We start from the raw sequence: 9,988 nt of genomic DNA on the forward strand, positions 1-9,988 counted from the left end.
ACTTCTACACCTGTTGGGCATTGAGAGGGGTTTGCTTACTGCTGCCTGTAGATTGCTTCTATTAGTGATCTGTCCTTAGATATGATGAGAATAATCTTATCTCTGGTTTTTTCTAGTTTTTCCATGGTGTAGTCTGAAGCTCTCTTTTGGAGCTTGATCATTAATCTCTTCTCCAAACTGAAGAGGGCTTGGGTTTGTTTGGTCCAATACATGATGCATGATGTTATTAAACACACAGAGAGAGGAGGACCCTTGATTTGGGGGTTGTCAAAAGTAACTGCTACCCTCTGTAACCAGGCATGCCAGAGATACTCACATCTGATTACATTCCAGAGTGCTGTTGAACATCCTATGTTTTCTCCTAACATTAGATTCTTCTAGTTAACATCTTTACCCCACCTCAGAATAGATGCATGTAGCTCTTTGAAAGTGTTGAAAATGTGCTTGCAGTGGAAGAAGATGTGGAGGTCGTCCTCAGGTAAGCCGCATCTTGCACATTGATCTGAGGAGATGTGAAAGTTTCCAGCCTTGCTCTGTGTCCATATGGCTCTGTAGGCTACCAGCCAGGCAAGGCATGATTTCTTGGGATCGATGTGTGAGCTCCACAGCTCCTTGAGACTGTTATACCATTTTCTCCTATCCCAGTTGATATTCCATCTGCGGTTGAGAGTGACATGAATAGGGGGAGATTTTTCGAGATTAGGGATGGGGAGAAGGGGTTTGTTCTCTATCCATTGAAAGGCTAAGATATTGAAGGATGGGGGTCTGCTGATTTTCCAGATTTCCTGTTGGTTCCATTGAACTGCTCTGCTTTGAATTAGATCTAACTCTGGGGTTCTACTGTCCAACTTGGCTACAAGTTTTGCTCTTGTGAGCCAGGTGCCATGGTGGGGGTTGAAAATATCTGCCCAGGTTGCTAGACCTTTTTTGTGGAGATTTAGAGCTATTTTCCCTTCCTCTGGTTCAAGGGGGGTTAGTGGGAGAATCAATGGCTAAGATACCTTCTGTTACTCGAGGTCACTCGAGGTTTTTATCAGCTCGAGGAATAGCTGCTAATCAATGCGTATGACACAACGTGATGGTAATCATTCATTTCATTCAAAATAAAAGCTTTTTCTAAAGAGTAATAATACCGTTTGGACTGACTTTGAAGCAACAGATTTATTGAATACAAGCTTCACTTAGAGGCAGATCACACGACGGGAGTGGCTAACAGAAATGACTCATCTAGGGGAGTGGCAAACAGAAATGGCTCATCTGGTGTGAAAGAAAAAGGCCATCAATGGTGGGAAATGGCCAGGGCCCAAAGCGACCTTGGGCCACACTCATAAATTCAAAAATTATCCCTCCTTGTCTTTCTTATGTATACCTCTCTCCACTCCTGTATTACTCACCCTGCGAGTGTCCCTATCTTCTCTACATGAATTGCACCTATAACCTTGTTGCTAGAAGCTTGCTACACTCTTCATGCTCACCCTCTGTCCATGCTTGTTGCATTGTTATTGCTACATTTATGAGCCTTTTTCCTATTCTTGTTTCAAGGTTTGCCCTCCCCTTCTTTTCAAAAAACCCCTTCATTACCTAGAATACTTTGCACAAGGTATTCTCATCTTTAGCTCTCCCCTTCTTGCCTTTAATTAAAACCCCTTCATCAATTGGGATGTTTTGCTAAGCATATTCTCATCTTTACTTGGACTATTATCCTTGTGACCCACTCTTTCTTGGTCTCACATGCTAACAACTTTTTAGAGCTCTTGTTCCCCTCACCATAATGACTATTCCTCATCGGGTCCAAGCTATTTCTATGGCTATGCTTAGGATGGTGGTGACTCTATTGAGTATACTACTCTCACGAAGGAGAAGCATAAATTTGAACATGCAGCAATGTCACTTCATTTCGAATCAATCAAAAAAATGCACACTTCAAGCGAGAACATAGTGTTCTTATTAGCTTATATCCCGGCCATTCCAGCGACCTAGGTTTCATATGTTGCATCTGAATGCTGTACTATAACAAGGGTCAGCAAGTAAATACATATGTCCATTCAAGTCAAATAGGCACAAAAAGTTCTCTAGTGCTTGCTGTTTGGGATACATTTCTTACCAGAGTTAATAAGTTGGTTCATGTAGCCATAGTCGTAAACATAAGCGTTGCCAAAATATAGACAACAGGACTTTGCAAAAAATATGCTTAATCAAGGGATTGATCAAAATAGAGCCAAAGTAGGTCATGCATAAAGGGTGCTTAATTAAGAGTACACCTTGAGTGCAGATGAGAATGATTCTATTACATTGGCAATATTACTGTCACGATCACTATCCAATCATGCGCACTCCAACTCAAGACACTTAATATTCTGCTCTCATGCAACCTCATACTCCTCTCAAGTGATCTCAATGAAATATTGCTCAATTTTGGTTTTCGCTTTTCCTCCACTGTTGCAAATACATCAACCAACCCGCCCTGACTGACGTCGTTTGTGCTCGGTCATCTCTTCTTTCAAAGGAGGGTCATTAGTTAGAGTAGTTTTATCTGCATCTGTGTTTTTCGTCTCCCCTTTGTCTGTACAAATTCAAAAGTAAAATCATGAAAAACTCGGCTTTAATCATGGAAACAAGAAGCATGGCATACACTCACCTAATATATGAGCGGATGCATCAACAAGAATATTACCAGGTTCAATAGCTCGTTTCAGCCCATAACGTACTTCCATTAAAGAGAATAATCGTTTAGAAAATCCTGCAGGAAGCTTTTTCTTCCTTTAATCTACTAGCTCCATTGCCCAATAGGCACTACATCTCCAGAAGGGGTGTTACAACCATAGTCATAAGTAGTCTTGAAGTCCTTCAAGGCACAATTTCAACCATCAAGGCATTGTTTCCATGTGCAAAAAATGTGGGCATCACCTTTTTTAGTCACACTAGTCCAAGATGAATGTATTTCACCTACTTAGGCATTGTTTCCATGTGCGAAAAATGTGGGCATCACCTTTTTTAGACACACTAGTCCAAGACGAATGTATTTCACCTACTTCTCTATGATCTTCCAAAGCTAGATTTGCATTGACTAAAACCTTAATCTCCTTCCAATACCAATAAATGGGATTCTTTGCAATGGCACTTCCACTCTCAGGGCCAAGATCTTGGATGCAAGCTTGGTCATTGCCAACATTGAGAGGCCCATTGGAAGCATGCATCAAGTCATCTTAAATAAACACATGCATCACCACTCCAGAATCCACTCAACCATATATACGAGCAACTACTCCTTGCAACAACAAACCCTTATAAATATATGATTTCTAGAGTAACAAAAAATGACAAGAACTAGATGTTATACCTGGTTCTTTTTTGGGACTGCCTTCCTTGGCTTCTTTGCAGGTTCAGTGGATGGCGAAGATACAAAAGTGGGCAAGTTTGATACACAGGTTAAGGGAATTCGCTGCACACTGTTAGAAGTAGGGTTTTTGAGGATACCAAGATTAGTTGATGAAGCATGTCACAAGTCACCAAACACTAGGTTCACTGAATTCAAACTCATCCCCTCTTGCGGAGTGCAAGGTATTACTTCATCTTCCATTTCTTGGCTCCAAATCTCATTAAGGTCTACAAAAGGAATCTATAAGGGAGAGAAGCAAGAATCAAGATTGAAGCTACTGCATATTCTAGTGAGACCAGCGACTTGATTTGAAAGGCTGGCTAGATAGGGAAGGTCTTGGAAATCATCATTGACGGAGAAGGGTTGTGGAAACCATGACGTGAAAAATATCAAATCGTGAACAGAGAGGAAGAGGCGTGAGAAATCTTAAAAAATCTGATTTTTTGAGTTTTCATGTGATTCACCATCGATGTCCCATGACGTTAAGTGGCGGGCAATTCGTGTGGCCACAACACGTGCCCACCAATGGTCCAAAATGTGCGAATTCGGGCCCTCGTATGATCTGCCTCTTACAGTATTAGTGAGTTACACTTCTTCTTCAGGTCATATCATTCGAGGAGACGTGATGCTTTTTATATCGACCAACCTGACTTTGATTGGATCATTGAATCGTTATTACGTATTATTCTCAAAGTTTTTTTTCGCTTAGCTGATTTATATATAGAGTTGATGCGTCTCCTATCCAGATCCCACACACACAATCATCATAATGTCGTTCGAGGAGACGTGCTTGCTTTTAGAAAAGGCTGTATAAATTTAATACCAGAAAAGATACGCTTCTGTGGGACTAGTTGCTGGCAACATCTTGCTGCTACACATGCTACTTGCCTCGTTTCCCTGCAACGAAATGATTCCTCAATTGTGGACACATGCAAGCACGGAACCTTGGCAGGCCTCGAAACTTGAGGAGTTCTGTGTGTCTACAAACATGAGCACAGTAGTAACAACTTACCTGTATCCAGATTCAAGTGCTTAAATTTTAAGGTTGCAATCATGAAATCCTATTAAACTACGAAAACAAAACCTACTTTTTAGCACTAAAGCTACATTGCTCTATACACATATCTATACACACACAAATTTACAACCATGAAATCCTATTAAACTACCAAAACGAATCCTACTTTTTAGCTCTAAAGCCTGATTGCTCTATATACACGTGTGTATGTATATATATACACAGACATATATGTGTGTATATATATATAGACACATATATATGTATGTATATATATTCATATGTACGACATCTATACATATATGATAATATATGTATATAAATATATATTTGTGTATATATATGTATGTATGCATGTATGTTGTATATATGTGTATGTATATATATATACACAAACATACATAAAAATGTTAGACCTATATAGGTTTACATATATATATATATACACACATACATATAAATGTTAGACATATATGTATATATCTAGTAGCAACAAGGAGAGATAAATGGAATCACATATATATGTACATATATATATGTGTGTGTGTGCACATATACACATCAATATACATATATATATATGTGTATATACATGTACATATATATACATACACACACACACACACACATATATATATACGTATATATATATATATATGTATATATATACTTTATGTATACATACATATGTATGTACGTATATATATACCTATATGCATACACATACACATACATCCATGGCTCTCTCTTGCCACACAAAGCATTGATCTCAATCATTCTCCTTTGCACTACTAGTAGCTACTTTTGCCCTTCTCCACCAATTAAGTAGCATTGCCCCAGTATGGATAGGACTACATTCTCAATGTTTCAATTAGTTTTATCCACAAGCTTATATTTTACATGATTTACAAAAGCCTTTGTTATTAATGATTCAAGCCAGCTACCACAGATGTAGGAAGTTCTCAATTGAAATAAAAAATCATATTTTGTTTGTAATAATTTCTTAAGCTAAGAAAAGGTGACTTTTTTCCTCAATTTCCAAAAAAGTGGCTTTTCTTCTTCTTTTATCTTGCAAATTTAATTTGCAAAAAATTATACATAAATGTAAATATCTATTTTCCACAACATAGAGAATAGATCCTTTTTGAAGCCTTAAATAGTTTTGAAAGCTGCATATTGATGCCCAAGTTGAAGAGAAAACGTTGCAAAATAAATTTGATGAAACCTTAAACTTGGGCTTCAAATTTAAGGCCTACGTGTATCTAGAGAAAGCTAGCTTAATGCATGGAAATAAAGTAGAACTCTTCAATATACACTTACATTATGCATTGAAACGATGCTTAGTCACTGTATATATATACATACATATATATACACAAACACATGTATATGCATACAAATATATACACATATATACAGGGATTTAATATTCACGTGATCACAAGATTTTTTGTGATAATAACACATGTGAACAAGTTATTCACATGTTCTCATGTTACCGTTCACAAAATAACAGGTCACTTGCCATTTGGGAACCCCTTAAAAGCTTGGCTACACATGGGAATAAGCTATTCACATGTTCTCGTGTTACCATCTTCACATAATAGCAGGTCAGTGGCCACCTAAGAAGATTTTTTATGCCCGACAAAGATAACTTTTTTAGGCCCTTGTGAAAGCTTTGTGAATATAACATGTGATCACAAAATTTTTTGTGCTATTAACATATGTTATTAACATGTTCACATGTTCTCGTTTACGTCAGTGAAATCCTTGCACATATATGTATATGTATATTTTCTAGACTTGGGTAGGTGATATTCCCGAGGAGATCTCGGTGTTTGCTTGTTGATTGGGCCATTAGTCCTATTGTTGGTCTGTGTTGGCTCTTAATATTGGCATCATAAACTGTGTTGAGAGCAGATAGTGTCGTATATTGACTAGACTACTAGTCCTTTATTGGGCAGTATTGTCCTTCATGTACATTGGTAGCTTATCTTTGAACGCTTGAGCTTTACATCATATATCCTTTAGTGTTTCATTATGCTATAGATTGGACTAATTATCCTACACTCGGGAGTGTTAGTCCTTGACATAGTGTAATAGGGTTACATATGTGATTGATTGGACTACTTGTCTTACTTTGGATAGTTATGGTTTTTTCTTGTGTTTGATTGCATCACATGATGTCATTGCATAGTATATGCGATTAGAACATTGATCCTTTAGTGGTTTGTATTGTACCTTTAGTAAAAGTTACTTATTTGATTGTTTATATTGTGTTGTTTGGACTACAAGTCCTTTATTAGTAGGTGGTAGTGGTCTTTACGAGAGGACAGTATGCTTTTGATGTTGTGTGCATGCATTGTGATAAATTTTTTTATTTTGAAGTGAATCATTAGTAGATTAGATATATTCTTATATTCTTCTTTGTAGCGTCTAGACGTTTTTGTTTAAAATTAATTGTTATATATTAACACTGTGTTAAAATTTGCTTAAAAATAAAAAAATGTGGTTATTATATTATCTATCACTAGAAGAGATGGAAAGCATAGCCGCATGAAGACAATAGAGAGTAGAGAGGTTGCTCAGGGCAAGTACGCAAGTTGTGAACATTTTTTCAATACGTTACACACAGGGATAGCCATGTGCGGCTAATACATGGCTATAGCCTCATGCATAGTCGTGTGTATTGCTCCGTGTACTGGGAAAAAAATCCATACATTCTGGAGAGAATTCTAGAGAGCTAAAAATACACGGCTAAGCCTCATGCATATCTGTGTGTATAGCTACGTACTGGGAAAAAAATCTATACATTCTAGAGAGAATTTCAGAGAGCTAAAAATATCCCGATATCACAAAATAAGAAGCACAAAATGTAATTACAAAAGAAGAAGCACAAAATATATTGTAATACATTCAAATATGTACTGAATTAAGACTGAAAATTTGATAAATTATTTAATGAATTAGGGTGAGCTTGGCCCAACATCTGTGGCATATTTCATCAAATCCATACATACTAATTGGTCTATCTCAAGATCCATATGTCCCATTATAAGATCAATAAAAGGATCTATCCCACTACTAGTAGACTTGACATCACCATCATCTTCTCATCATTATGATTAGATTCAATTCCTTTCTCATCAACTTGGATAGGGATACCTTCATCTTGATTAGTTGGTGGTATCTCGTGTTTTCATCTTGTACTTGACCCTCCACATGTCCCTTTCCAACTGCCACTTTTTCCATGCACTCTTCAACATCCCTATCTTGAAAAATATTGTTTGAATAAGGAGTGACTTGTATGACATAAACCACCATTTCTTTTCATTTATATTCACATTAAACACAACCTTGTAAGAAGAAACACATAGAGTGTAAATTAAACATACATAAGGATTATATAATAAAAGCTTATGGTTATAGTTTACTTGTTCACAATAATGAGGTAGCACAAATGTGTCTCTGTGCTTGCCAAAATTTTGTGGAATCGATTGCCATAAATCCATTTGGGTGTCTTTTCACAATTTCTTGAGTGCCTCCACACACCACATCCTTGAATCACTTCACATCCAATATAAAAATTGTGAATATCTTGAAGCATTTCTCCACTCTCTAGTTCAAAGTCTACCATAACCCCACAATCTTGGGTATTTCTCTTTGTGTCTATGCGTTGACTACAAAAATGCCTTCCTTGAGACCACATGGTGTTGTATATCTTATACTACCACCAACACCAAATGAAATATATTTATGATATTGAATAACCATATCATGAGATTGTACTTAAGTAGAAAAAGAGAAAGTAGAGACACACTTACATGATGCTCATATCCTCTTGCGTACTCCCACTCTTTTTCTGTCGCCCATCTCTCCTTGTTCTTTGTCCTTTCCATTTCTTCATAAATCCAATCAATGGTACAATATTTTAGAAGTGATGCAAGCTCCAGAGGAAATGACAATCATCCTAAATGCTCTTCTCTCCTCACTTCTTCATAAATTCACTATTAAGAATACAAAATTTATTCACCTTCTTCAACATTGATGTGTCCATTCTCCTTGATCTTCCTTGTGGTATGTGGGACACCATGCATGCATCATCCTCATTACTCCACAATTGTGGCATTGTCAGATCCACTCGAAAGAGATACTAACACCATATTTGTGAGTTTGGGAATCTCCCAAGTCCCATTTTTGTAATACTAAAAAGGTGGGACCCGATTAACATGTCTATAAGTTTCTCAAAACCCTATCATGTGACCTATCATTGGAAAGCGCTTGAAAAGAGGGATCTATTAAGCTTTAAAGCGCACAATTTGGAGTAATGGTGTTCAAGTTATGGAAAATCCAAAGTTTTGACCACGTGTCCCAAACTTATGGGAAATTCCCATATTCCCCAATATGGTGTTTACTATGAAATGTGGACACATTCTTCTTACACTAGCCAACCCTCTGTCATGCTTCCTTTTAGCCTAGTTTTTTGCCTAACAAAATCCTTCAAGGTATTCATGAAATGATCGAGAAATAACATCCACCAAGCATGCACAACATTGCACACTAACACTTCATCTATCAAGTGTGCCACCAATTGTAATTGACTAGTGAGGATAGTGGGAGGCTTTTCTCAATCATGCACACTCCATCCCCCCATTGCCATTAGTCACGTTGTACCTCCTTGGAACTTATGTACCTAAGATGGAGTTGAGTCCCTTTAATTAGCATGAAATGTCTTACAAACTAGTGCAATAATATTATAAAATAAATCCATGTTAGAATTTTACTTTTTCATGTCTAACCATTGTCCCCATTTTGTACATAGCCTTGTGCACTTTTGGATTTCCACACTTGCTAATGCATATGGGAAGAATGAACTATGTAGCATAAAAAATTGGAATCAATGTTATGTAATTAAAATGCAAGACCATCATGAAGCTTATATAAGTAAATTGAACATACGTGAAACATCTTGTACACCAATCATGTATTACTAGACCATACAATTGAGTTTCTCCTTTCTTCTTTATTTTTTTGAATGCCCCCTTTAAGGAATGTATGAAACCCATAGGGATATGAAAGGAGGCCATTTGATCTTTCAATATCTTCTCCTTGTTCTTTGTTAAGATCCAAGGTTCTTTGGGTAAAATTACCTTCCCATTGTCTTGAACTATTGGCCAAGTGGTGGGAAGGCATTTAATCAATCTCAAGTTCTCCCGAACGGTTAAAGAATATCCCTACCAATTATGGGGTCCCAAATATTTGATGCTACATTTTTTATGATGTGCATCAGATCTAGAAAATGATTGATTCTTAGCTTTGTTCAATTTGGGAGACAAAAGAAGATTGAGTACTTTGTCATTTCCGGCGATGGCATATGGGATGATCCTCTCCACAATACTTCCCAAATAACCTACTCTTAGAGGATGTAAGGAGAATCCTTTGGTAGATGGAATAAAATTCTCATGAGATCAAATAGGAAAAATCGATGAATCTGGTATTCATACAATGAACTTCTTGAGATGCATAGGGCATCATGTAACAAGCAATGGTCCACAAATCAGATAAGTATTATGACTGGATGTTGTGAGTCT

At 37.0% G+C, this 9,988-nt stretch overlaps 1 long non-coding RNA gene across 1 annotated transcript; it reads right to left on the reverse strand.

The window, feature by feature from the left end:
* Positions 1 to 2,231: 2,231 nt before the first annotated feature.
* LOC147627803 (uncharacterized) lies at positions 2,232 to 3,904 on the reverse strand. The gene is made up of 2 exons (XR_015268386.1): positions 3,341 to 3,904; positions 2,232 to 2,563 (listed from the first exon to the last, which is right to left on the reverse strand). It is a non-coding gene; the product is annotated as an uncharacterized LOC147627803 (long non-coding RNA).
* Between the last annotated feature and the right edge of the window lie 6,084 nt (positions 3,905 to 9,988).

Source organism: Cibotium barometz, chromosome 20 (assembly GCF_041138505.1).
Source record: "Cibotium barometz isolate CiBa-2024 chromosome 20, ASM4113850v1, whole genome shotgun sequence".
NCBI lineage: Eukaryota > Viridiplantae > Streptophyta > Polypodiopsida > Cyatheales > Cibotiaceae > Cibotium > Cibotium barometz.